This window comes from Nesoenas mayeri (assembly GCF_963082525.1).
Source record: "Nesoenas mayeri genome assembly, chromosome: Z".
Taxonomy (NCBI): Eukaryota; Metazoa; Chordata; class Aves; order Columbiformes; family Columbidae; genus Nesoenas; species Nesoenas mayeri.
In genome coordinates this window covers 63,047,438-63,059,644 of record NC_137542.1, presented here as the reverse complement: position 1 = coordinate 63,059,644, position 12,207 = coordinate 63,047,438, and positions in this window count along the sequence as shown.

Sequence of the window (12,207 nt, the reverse complement as noted above, 5' to 3'; positions counted from 1 at the left end):
TTTAGCCAGTGCCCTTCCAGAGATGTATACAACAAAACTGCAACACAGGTGGAAAAATATTAGCTCTCCTTCCTGATGGCTCCAGTAGTCTACTCTTTGTTCATTAACTTAGGAAAGCGGGGCAGAGTAAGTCTGCTAACTCAAGCTCTGCTCTGTTTCTCTTTGTGCCATTCCATTCGTGCCATCCCAAATTGCTTTTCTCACCAGAGCGCCAGTGTTAAAACCCACTGCTTGTGCTTTCACTTGCTTCTGACTTATATTCAGTAATAAGGTTTGTCACATATTTTTCTTAATTTGGCCATGCCTTTTTAAACCAAGATGGAAAGTGAATTCAAAAGTCCTGCAGAGAATCTCACCCTTTTAAGGCAGCCAGACTCCACATTTGCTACATATCCAGAAGGCTGAACTGATGCAAGTAGAGGTCTCCTCTCGGAATGGCCCTTGTTGGGTCCCTCTGCTCTGGGTACAGGTATGTGGGAATCTTATTGTCTGTGTACCTAGCTCAGCTCCGTTTTGAGGAAATGTTATTCTCTATTCTTGTTTTCTTCTTCTACCACTATGGAGCCTTATCTTTGTGCAACTGCTTTTGAGGCACAACTGATGATTCACATTCTTAGCAACATAATATAGTTCTCAACGCCCCATATAGACAGTTTCTGTGTGCTGGGCTTCCCCACTGTGAGTTTTGAAACAATCTTCATTAGTCAGAGAAAGATGTTTACATCCAGTCAAACCTCTTTACCTAAACAAGATGATATCATGCTAATACAACCTACAAGCCATATTTCCTGTTTAATAACGTGGAAATGCAATTGAAATTTCCATCACAATGTTAAAAAATGAATCCTTGCACTCATGGGGTCAAAGACTCAAGAAGTGGAAATGCTCCACTTCCTGTGGAGTCTTGAAAGAAAACACGTGTTGGGTAATCATATTCCAGAAGAAAACATATCCAAGAGACTGCTTTTCCTCTGCATTTCCTGCCTTCTTGTTCATTAAACTCACTGTAAAATATTAAGTATTTGCCTGAATTAATTCTTTGTAATGATGCTAGTTCAGCAAATGCATCATAAAAAGACAGACTTTTGCCTGCAGTATGGAAGAAAGACAGGGATCAGATAGTGATGTAGAATTAGCAGAGAATTAGCCACAAAATCTGGAACTCAGTTCAGAACCTGAATTACACAGAAAGCACCAATTTATAATGCTATTTGTGGATGTCCCTTATCTTCACTTGCCCTCATCCAGTCTACAACCAGTCCCAGAGGCTGAAATCAGCCTCATTTGCTTTCTTCTAACGTTGATAATTTCAAACCAGTTATGCAAAATATTTTTTGATCCATTATCTACATTTTTTGTTTTTGTTGCAATGATGAATACCCTACTTCTTCCTGCAAAGTAAAGATCGTTCAATATTAATTTCTGCTCTAGATGTGTAATGTTATATTGAACTTCATCCTCATTCAGGACTTTTCTTTGATGCAGTGGTTTAGCATGTTAGAAACAGGAAAAAAAGACAAAATGGTCCCAATTGCTTAACTTTTCTTTTTCAATAGCAGGTTAAATTATTTCCAAAGAGTTTGGCCTGTAATAAGTAGGCATGCTTTCTAGCCCTCGGGCTACATCCTGTCCAACTGAAAAATAATAAAGCAGTAACTATTGGCAGGCTTCTCCTACAACATACACAAACGCTATGTTTACTAGAACCAAAAGGCTTAGGAAAAGAATGGGGAAAAACACAGGTGTAATATTTTTCTGAGGTTACAGTTTTAATCATCTTCCATGTTTGACAAAGGTCTAGAACATATTGCTCACTTCTGACCAGTACAGAGTCCAATAACTAAAGATTGGAGATTATTTAACAAAGGCATTTAGATGAAGATGACCTGACACAAAAGTGTTGTCCTTTCCCCGCAGGGTATTAATGAATGCACATTTTAATGTCACATAACAAGAAGATTTGTAGAGATTTTGCCCCCACTCTGGCCATCAACACTTCTAAGCTGTAACCAGACACATCAGTCTGCAAGCAAGACAGAGAAATTGCTGGCAGGCTGGTTTTCATCACTCTCTCCACAGCTAGCCATCTAAGCTCATTTCTCTGGGATCCTAAGGATCTGCTTTTTTACTCAGCCTCTTACTTTCTAATTTTGGACATCTACCACCTGCCACTCAGTTTTCACCAGTAATCTTGACCAAGTAGGTTGAAGCTACTTACTTACTTGGGCAGCACCCAGAACTCATCCCAAGCACAGTACTCTAAGAGTTTGATGTGTTCTTTCAGTTTCATCTGCTGTCTAGAGCTAGATTTGACACCTAGCATTTCTCTCTGATAATACTGTATCTTTTCTAATCTGTAATATATGTTTTCTATCCTCTTAATGTCTGCTTTGTAAATGTATGCCTGTCCCCCACTGGCTCTTTAAAAAAATACATTTGTGGAACTTGTGTAGGCCTGTCTCACCCAGATAAAAGGTGATCCTTCACAAGAAGAGGGTGAGAATCAGATAGGATCAAACTGAATGCAAACCATGAAGAGAAGGATTTCAAGACCTAGGCTTCAATTTTATTTTTGTCAGCTGTTTTCCTTAAATCCTAGCCTGCAGTGATATAATACTGTACACTGTAAAGAAGTACTACATGGTTAGAGGTGAACACATATAGAGACATGTGTGGGTAAGTAATACACACATATACACACACACACACCTTCCTATAACACAGGTGTATATAAGACTTATGAACCATATTCTTATCTCATTCTTTATGTCACTGTTACTTTCTGCACTATGCATTATTAATTGAACACAAAAAATATCCTGCTCCAGTTCTTATGCAGAACTCTTTACTTATTCATGTGCAAAATTGTTGGGATGACAAGATTCATCTTAGCTGGCCACTAGCTTTCAGTCACTGGAAGGGAACTCCTGAAATGGTCTGAAAAATCAGCTCTGACTTAACTGTAGCCTTCACTCTGCCACACTGTGCCAAACAGCAAAACAGCACATCATGCAAAGGCACTGGTCATATTCCAGTGACTAGGAGACAAAGCACTCTCAGATACATTAAATCCTAAAAGCTATTAATTTTGTCTTGTTCAATTAGAAGTCCTTCAAAATATTTCATGGGGATCTCAGCAGTTTTACTGCTGTGTATGTACATATGTATATATGAGAAAATGTCTGTGTCTTCCTGTATTGTATGTTTTTCACTGTTTCTGTATACATAGCTGCTATTGTTCTAGTAATGTGCCTAAACAATTGTTTGCTGCTGTTCTTATCAGCATTCTTTGACCGGCCTGAAACAGAGCCATTGCCAGGATGTCTGTTAATGATTAACACCCATGAAGATCTTCTAAAGTAATTAGTGCTGTATAAAGTAATTGTGTCTATAATTCAAGCAAGTCCAGGGTGAAAATAGCAGCACATGCACACAGAGCAGTGAGAGTGGAGAGAGTTCTTTCAAAAGCTCTGGCATCTACTACGTTTCTTCTTCCCTCTTTGCAGGATGTTCACACTTTGCAGTGTGCTTCCTCTGGTGGGTGGCATGCACACATGCTACAGGTGAAGAAAGCAGCAGAAGAAAGGGTATATTCTTTCCACAAAACTTAAGAATGTGTATTTGCTATGGGAATGTCAACTCTAAACTAAGATAATTACAAGCAATCACACCAACCAACCAACCCACCCAAGCAGCTTGCAATTTTTTTTTTTTAATTATTTTTTTCCCCATGTGTTTCACGAGTTGGTATGCTGACTATCAATTTATACCAAACCTTTGGGAGAAGACTATGAAAGGGTAGCAATGCTCGCTTGATAGTACTTTTGGAAAGTAGTGGGTCTTTCCAAAAGGAAGACATACTCACTGAGCATTTCTAACTGTGATCACAAATTGACATTCTTAAGTAGAAAATTGCCATTCAGATTCAAATTAGCAGTAGATAATACTACATTCTATGAAGAAATTTTTAAACAGAGATTAAAAACAATGGCTTAGAAGGAAAAAGATAATATTAAAATCTGGAGAGTGATCTTACATAAAACAACCTCCCACCACCTTTTTTAGACAAACCCTACAGTTTTTTCCCTGTTTCTTTATTCCACAGATCCCTTCTGACATGGTGACTGATTTCATTAGCACTTCACTAGTGAAGTCAAAGCTTTTACTGACATTAGCAACAAAAATGAGAGCAGGCATAAAATTAGCACTGTAGGAAAGCTAGCTCATTTACAAAGAGTTAAAGAAAAATGCACCAAGCTGCTAGTGGCTGCTCTTATTATCTTTCGTAGTGGTTTAGGATTCTACAAAACGTTATATGAAACTAGTATTGTGTGGGTAAGCTGATTCCTGTTTAAATCAGTGGAGCAATTTGCAGGATCAGGATATTAGCTCTCTAGTTCAACAATATTAAATATGTGGTTGTGTATACTGTCACACTGGAATTGCTCTTGTGAGAAAAAGGTGCTCATTTAGCCCTTCTTTTTGATGTTAATTTTAGACTGGCTATTTCCTATGAATGCAATGTTTCCCAAGCAGTAAAAGGGATTTTAATAGTATCCCATGCTGCAAGTCTAATTAATAAACTGACAGGTTATTTTAGCCATTTTCTACAGAATATTGTCTTAAAAATCCTAATGAAAGCTTTCCAAAAATTTGCTGTATCACCTTCAGCTGCATAACGTTGTGACAGTAGAATTGTATCTGGTGCTTGGTCTCAAACACCAGTGAAAGTGTACTGTACATAATTAGATTTTTTTTTTTTTTTAAGTTGACAGTTTCCTTTGCAATGTAATGACATAGGTGCAGAAGTCAAGTATCAAGGATGAAGTACTAACAGTACGGCTCTTCGCCTCCACTGTAATTTATTAGTGTTTTCAGGTTACTGATTTTCTTAAAAATGTGTTAGCGTCTTCTAATATTGATCAACAAAAGGGAAACAAATATTCTTTCCTGTTTTTTTGTGAGCTATTTTCTGTTCCAAATTTCTCCTACTTAACTCCTACTCAGATTGCCAACTGGTCTGAGTCAACTGGGAGCACATTTTCTTCAAATTGTCTTTAGTGTACAAAAGTACACGTGTATTAGTGTGCATGTGTTGTTGAGAAAATCATAACCATTCTGACAGTCTGCATTTCTTAATGCAAGGAAACATGTACATATTATATATACAGTAATGAGCTACTTTGAAGTCAAATTCCCGTTTATAGGTATTTACTTCCAGATCTGTTAATCTACAACAAGATCTTGGCAATGGTCCTGATCTCTCTGTTCCTTTCTTTCTTTGTTTTCTTTACTGCTGTGTGTGATCTCCTGTAAAGCGGGTTACAGTCATCACTATCGTATACATGTGTTTGCATGTGTGTGCCTTGATAAATTCTCTGTTTTGGAGTTCTGAATTTTTCATTTCAAGTCCAGCTGGTACTATTGTGAAATCATCTTTCCAGTATGCTCTGCTGTGTCAGATTGCCAACTTCCAAAATGTTTGACCAAGTGTTTTGATTAAGTCCCCTGAGGAAAACTGTCTGTATACTTGTCAAAGGGCATGCTTTGTGTAGGATGACTGTGTAAAGTATAAATCTATAAAATGTGGAAGTGTTTATAAATTTATCTGCCAAATATTTATCATCCTTGTAACAAATGCAAAGCTATTTAGTGTATATCAGATTAATAAAGGGGCATTTTTTTTCTCCATTATATTCAAATAAATATTTGTTCTCTGCAATGAATACACATCAGGTGTGATGATAGCCAGAACATTATTCTTCACTACACACAAGATACTGAAAACTGTGGTTTTACCTTAATTAGTTCTTTTACAAGGTCTCTCACCTTTGGTGCCTGTTATAGAGGTGCATCGTATATTAAAAGCACACATGGTAAAAGTTAATAAAAATAAAGAAATGTAAGTGAACATAAAAAACCCACAAAACCAAATAAACATAAACAAACAAGACTAAAACCAACCAAAAAACAAAACAAAGCAAAACAAAACAAAACAACAAAAAAATCCAAACAAACAAAAAAGAACACCACAGGGAAAAAGTTACTACCGTTACAAGAGACAAAGTTCTTTAGTTAACCATCTGGAATTCATATTTTTATGGTATATAATTGCACAAAATACACATCTGTCCTTTCACTACATAACTGCACTGCAGGTGTATTTTGTCACCCAAAAGGTCTAACCTATGTGAGAAGCATATTGCTCCAGGACATAAAGATCTGTGCATCCAAAAGGAATATATAATAAACTATGGTTCCATAAGAACTTGGTATTCAACAGAAAAACACAAAACCCCCCAAACATGAAGCAGGACTACAAAACCATTAGTTCTTTACTGCATTTGTGCACTAAGGACCTCCAAAAATCTTCAACAGATCGAATGTGGTATCTTCAAAATAAGAAAAAGCTGCTGAGTTATTTATGTTCTTGCTGAGTTATTTATGTTCTGCAGACTCAATGACTGGATTGGAAATACATTCCCAAATATAGGTTATTCCAAACTAAATTATGGACTAAACAAAACACATGAGCCAATAGGGAAAATTTGAACTACATGTGAGCAACAGCCAAGGACATGTATGATTTTGTGACTGTCCTTTGGTAACTGGAGTTTTTTGTGGTATGGCACCGAAAACATTCTCCTTTGAAAGTACAACCAATAGAAGTGTTAATCTGTATTTTAAATCTCCTTGGAAGTACAACCTCAATTACCTGCATTTGAAGGAAACTTGTAGTATAACTACACTGTTCTTGTCCTCTAGTGAAGATGAAGCTTTCATGCTTGTATCTCCTAGTCTCATTCTAGAAAGAAATCAGTCTCTTTTGTGCAAAAGATAACAATCCAAAAGGGAGTGTAGGAGAAGATTTGCACATATTCTTCGTAGCTGCCTTTCAGAAACCACCTAATCACTAGAAAACCTTCAGCAGTAGGGAATCTTGTGTTGGAGTTCATCATCCTGCAAAAGGACACTTCAGCTTGTAGGACTGCATACCTTCAAAGAATTTTCCAAACGTGTGTATGTACTCCTGACTGGTACAGTTATGCCAGCAAATAGACGATGCTTAATTCAGAACAGTGTATGTCTATATACTGGGTGAGACTAGACAAGTGTATAGAGACTGTGGATGCAAATATAGGAGGAGGAGGCATTTTATGGCATCCAGCACTGTTTATATCTGAGACCAAATGTCAAAATAGGTCATATGCATCCTCCATATGCTCTGCTTTCCACTATCCACTATTGGGAAGAATATAAGGCTGTTGTCAGGGGGTGTAGGGAGGCAAGTAGGAAAGCTAAGGCTTCCTTAGAATTAAACCTGGCAAGAGGGGTCAAGGACAGCAAAAAGAGCTTTTTCAGATACATGGCAGATAAAACTAACACCAGAGGCAATGTAGGCCCACTGATGAATGAGGTGTGTGCCCTGGTGACAGAAGATACAGGGAAGGCAGAGTTACTGAATGCCTTCTTTGTCTCTGTCTACTCTGCCGGAGGCTGTCCTGGGGAGCCCCGTACTGCTGAGACTCCAGAGGAATGCAGGACAATGGAGAAGTTTGTCTCTGTTGATGAGGACTGGGTTAGGGAGCAGTTAGGCAATCTGGGCATCCATAAATCCATGGGTCCAGATGGCATGCACCTGTGGGTGCTGAGGGAGCTGGCTGACATAATTGCTGGACCACTCTCCATCATCTTTGCCAAGTCTTGGGAAACAGGAGAGGTGCCTGAGGACTGGAGGAAAGCAAATGTCACTCCAGTCTTCAAAAAGGGCAAGAAGGAGGACCCTGGTAACTATAGACCGGTCAGCCTCACCTCTGTCCCTGGGAAAGTAATGGAACAACTCATCGTTGATGTCATCTCAAGGCATATCAAGGATAAGAGGGTCATTAGGGGCAGTCAACACGACTTCACCAAGGGGAAGTCGTGCTTGACCAACCTCGTTTACTTTTATGAGGACATAACAAGGTGGATAGATGATGGCAGGGCAGTGGATGTGGTCTACCTTGACTTCAGTAAAGCATTTGACACAGTCTCCCACAGCATCCTCACAGCTAAACTGAGGGAGTGCGGTCTGAACGATCAGGTAGTGAGGTGGACTGCGAACTCGCTGAAGAGAAGAAGCCAGAGAGTTGTGGTCAATGAGGCAGAGTCTAGGTGGAGGCCTCTATCTAATGGAGTGCCTCAAGGGTCAGTACTTGGGCCAGTATTATTCAATATATTCATCAATTATTTGGACGAGGGCATAGAGTGCACTGTCAGCAAGTTTGCTGATGACACCAAGCTGGGAGGAGTGGCTGACATGCCAGAAGGCTGTGCGGCCATCCAGAGACCTGGACAGGCTGGAGAGTTGGGTGGGGAGAAATTTGATGACATATAACAAGGGCTAGTGCAGAGTTTTGCATCTGGGTAGCTTCCATTATAAACTGGGGAATGACCTATTAGAGTGCAGTGTAGGGGAAAGGGACCTGGGGGTCCTGGTGGACAGCAGGATGACCATAAGCCAGCACTGTGCCCTTGTGGCCAAGAGGGCCAATGGCATCCTGGGGTGCATTAGAAGGGGGGTGGTTAGCAGGTCCAGAGAGGTTCTCCTCCTCCCCTACTCTGCCCCGATGAGACCCCATCTGGAATATTGTGTCCAGTTCTGGGCCCCTGAGTTCCAGAAGGACAGGGAACTGCTGGAGAGAGTCCAGCACAGGGCAACAAAGATGATTAAGGGAGTGGAGCATCTTCCTTATGAGGAAAGGCTGAGGTAGCTGGGTCTCTTTAGCTTGGAGAAGAGGAGACTGAGAGGTGACGTTATTAAGGTTTACAAATATATAAAGGGTGAGTGTCATGAGGATGGAGCCAGGCTCTTCTCGGTGACAACCAATGGTAGGACAAGGGGTAATGGGATCAAGCTGGAAGACAGGAGGTTCCACTTAAATTTGAGAAGAAACTTCTTCTCAGTGAGGGTAACAGACACTGGAACAGGCTGCCCAGGAGGGTTGTGGAGTCTCCTACTCTGGAGACATTCAAGACTCACCTGGGCACATTCCTGTGGAACCTCATCTGGATATTCCTGCTCTGGCAGGGAGATTGGACTAGATGATCTCTTGAGGTCCCTTCCAATCCCTAACATTCTGTGGCTCTGTGTGATTATTTGACCCATTGTAACTGTAAAGTTATACACACAATATATTAATCTGATGTGAGATAAGTGCCTAACTTGAACTGCTTCCCCATCCCTTTTAGTCATCTCTGGAGCTTTCTTATAACTCCTTACATTGAGAGCAGAGAGAAGAAATATTGGCTTAAAGTTGTCTGTAGACTTTCCTAAAAATGTTAAGCTGCACTGAAAATCATACCATTTTGGTGGCATCATAGGTAAACTTTCACTGTAGGCAGGTGAACCCACATTTTCTGAAGAAATCATACAGATGCTTTTCACCTAATGTTACTCCTAGCTCTCCGAGTGGACCTAGCTGATCTGATTAGGATTGTAGTAATGATTTTGTATTACTGTAACAGACTAAAGTTGCATGCACAAAACAGCTTCAGAACACACAAAAACCAGATTATGGAGGGACTTTCTGGGAGGAGAGGACAGAGCTTGAAGTTAGGCCCTGATAACATCGGTTGATGATTTATGCAAACTTCTGTCAGCTGTGATATGTGTTTGACTGCACCAGGGTACATTGCCATCTTCAAAATTCTGTATAACTTCTCAGGAAGCCAAGTGCTATCCCTACATTTATACCTAGAGGTGAGGTGGAAGCTGCAGCCACTGCTATCAGTGGTAATGCCTGAATAAACCACATTGGGAAATGCCTGCACTAACCAATCCAGGGAAAGTTTTCAGCTTTGAAAATAAGATAAACCAGTGTCAGCCTTCTCAGTCCTTGAGTAGCTTCTGTTACCCTTCAGGAAATCCAAGACTGTGGCAATTCTAGCCACAGTATGGGAAATTTTCAAAATATTCCTCAAACATACTGCTGGAAAAAAAAAAAAATAGATACCCAAAAATCATTAGCTACAAGAGTGAAATGTGAAATACCTGCTCTAACCATTTAAAATGTTGGTTGGCTATCCAGATAGTTTGGCAGAATTCTGATCAGATGCAGGCAATTGGGATTTAATTTCAATTCTCCCACAGGCAAAAGGCACTTTAATTAAACAAATGTCATTATAACGCACAGAGCTGCATTATCGCAGAACAGCAGTGATTTTGTCAGTTGTTACAAGAGCTCTGAATTGTGCATTTTACAACAGGTTGTATCATAACACATTTAATTGTGTTGTGTGTCCATGCAGACTGCAAACCACTTAACCCTGGGACTCTCAGGGGGTTTCTGACTTTAAACAAAAGCATCCTTCACTTCACAGTCAGACTGGACTTTACAGAGACTAGGAATGGGAAATCAGATAAAACTGAGAGCAATTCACCTTCTCCAACATCCTGGAAGTGAAGTCGTTAGTGAGCTCTTATATTTGCTACATCATTTAGCATTGAGCAGAGCAGCTGTCCTTGCACACTCCTCCAAGGACTCCCTTGCAAACTCCAGATTCTGCCTACAACGACTGTTGCTACATTGGTCGCAGACTATCTGAAAAGCAATCCTCCTGGTATGTAGGATTACATAGCAGTTAACATTTTTTGCTAGGGTTGTATTCCATACAGCAGGTCTGGGCCCTTGGTGAACTGCTGTCTATGAATCTGTTCCACCTTCCTATTCTGTCTATAAGGAGTTACAGAAATGACTGCTTTGTTACTGTCCAGTAAAATTATATGGAAAATAAGTTCAGGCTCCTTGAGAAAAATTACTTAGCAGATAAATTCTCAGTATGTAGGAGAAGTTTGACGCTGTCTTTTTAGTCTTTAGCTAAAATCAGAGCTTTTGAAATGTGAATAAAATTGTGAATCTGTTCAGGACACACACGGACACACACACACACACACAAAAAAAAAAAAAAGGGGGGGAAAAAAAGGTCACTACCTATTAGTAAAGATGTTGGAGTAGGACCAAGAAACAGTAAGATATTACTGCATTCTTGAGTTACTGCAGTATCAGCATTACACTGCTAGTATGAACTCTAACCAGCCTTTAGTAGGGCTGCCAGACTGTGTTTTGTGAGATAAAATACATATAAAATACATGATTTCTAAAGACTGGATTACATGGGCATACGGAGCCCATTTCCCAGGGAAAAACTCTGGACTTTGCCTGGCAAAAGCATCTCAGAACTATTGACTGATCATAAACCAAAAGAAAAATAAGTGTATAAGAACACACATCTGTTTAAGAAGTCATCTGTAATTAAATATGTGACTTTGCATTGTAACTGTTACCTGAATACTGAAACCAAGGAAAAATATCTGTTCACTATGACACAGGACCCTCCCTATGTGGAAACATTAATGCTGGCCGTGTCAGGGAAGCCTATTTTACTGCCAGTAATCTGGTTACAAGAAATAAACAGGTCGCTGTTGAAACAGTGCAATTACCAATCTGACCTACAGGTGGAGTAGGCAAAATATAATAACTAATGGAAAGGATCAGGAAAGACCTTATTAAAATAAAGCTTGCACAGAAGTTCAGTTGTCATTGCCCAGCATCAGGCTGAGATCCCTTGCTTGTGGATAAACCCACTGCCCAGGCACCGTGTACCTCATGAGATGGGAAATCAAACAGTCCTGAGCAGAAGACTGGCTCATCTCTGCCATGAGTTTTGGTGGGACAAGTCTTGAGTAGAGAGTGGCTTCATGCCTTTTTGCAAGCCATGCATTCATGAACCAGTGTCAGGATCCCAGCAATTCCCAACCTACACAGGCTTCTGTTTCTTTTTTACCTGGAGTTTCACATACTGATTTTAATGCTACAGTGGCAACTAATTTGGGATCTGCTTGTCTGAGGAATACCATTTTCCTTTAGAAAAACAATAAACCTGCTACCAGGAGCATAATTCAAACTTACGCCGTTTTGATTTAAATAAAAGGAGGCTGCTGACACTGTGTTCCCTATGAAGAGTCCTGGGTGCTAGAATTAAGTCTCCTGGCTGAGCCTCCCAGAGCCTGAATTTGTCAGTCTTTTAGACAAGTTCTTCATTTTTTACACTAATGTGAATAATGAGAAACTTTTCAAAAGGCTGGAGCTGTGCCAGTGGAAAAGTGGTGGAAATAAGAAGACCAGAATTAGTCTAGTGGAAATGCATAGGAGTTCAGCCTGTGTT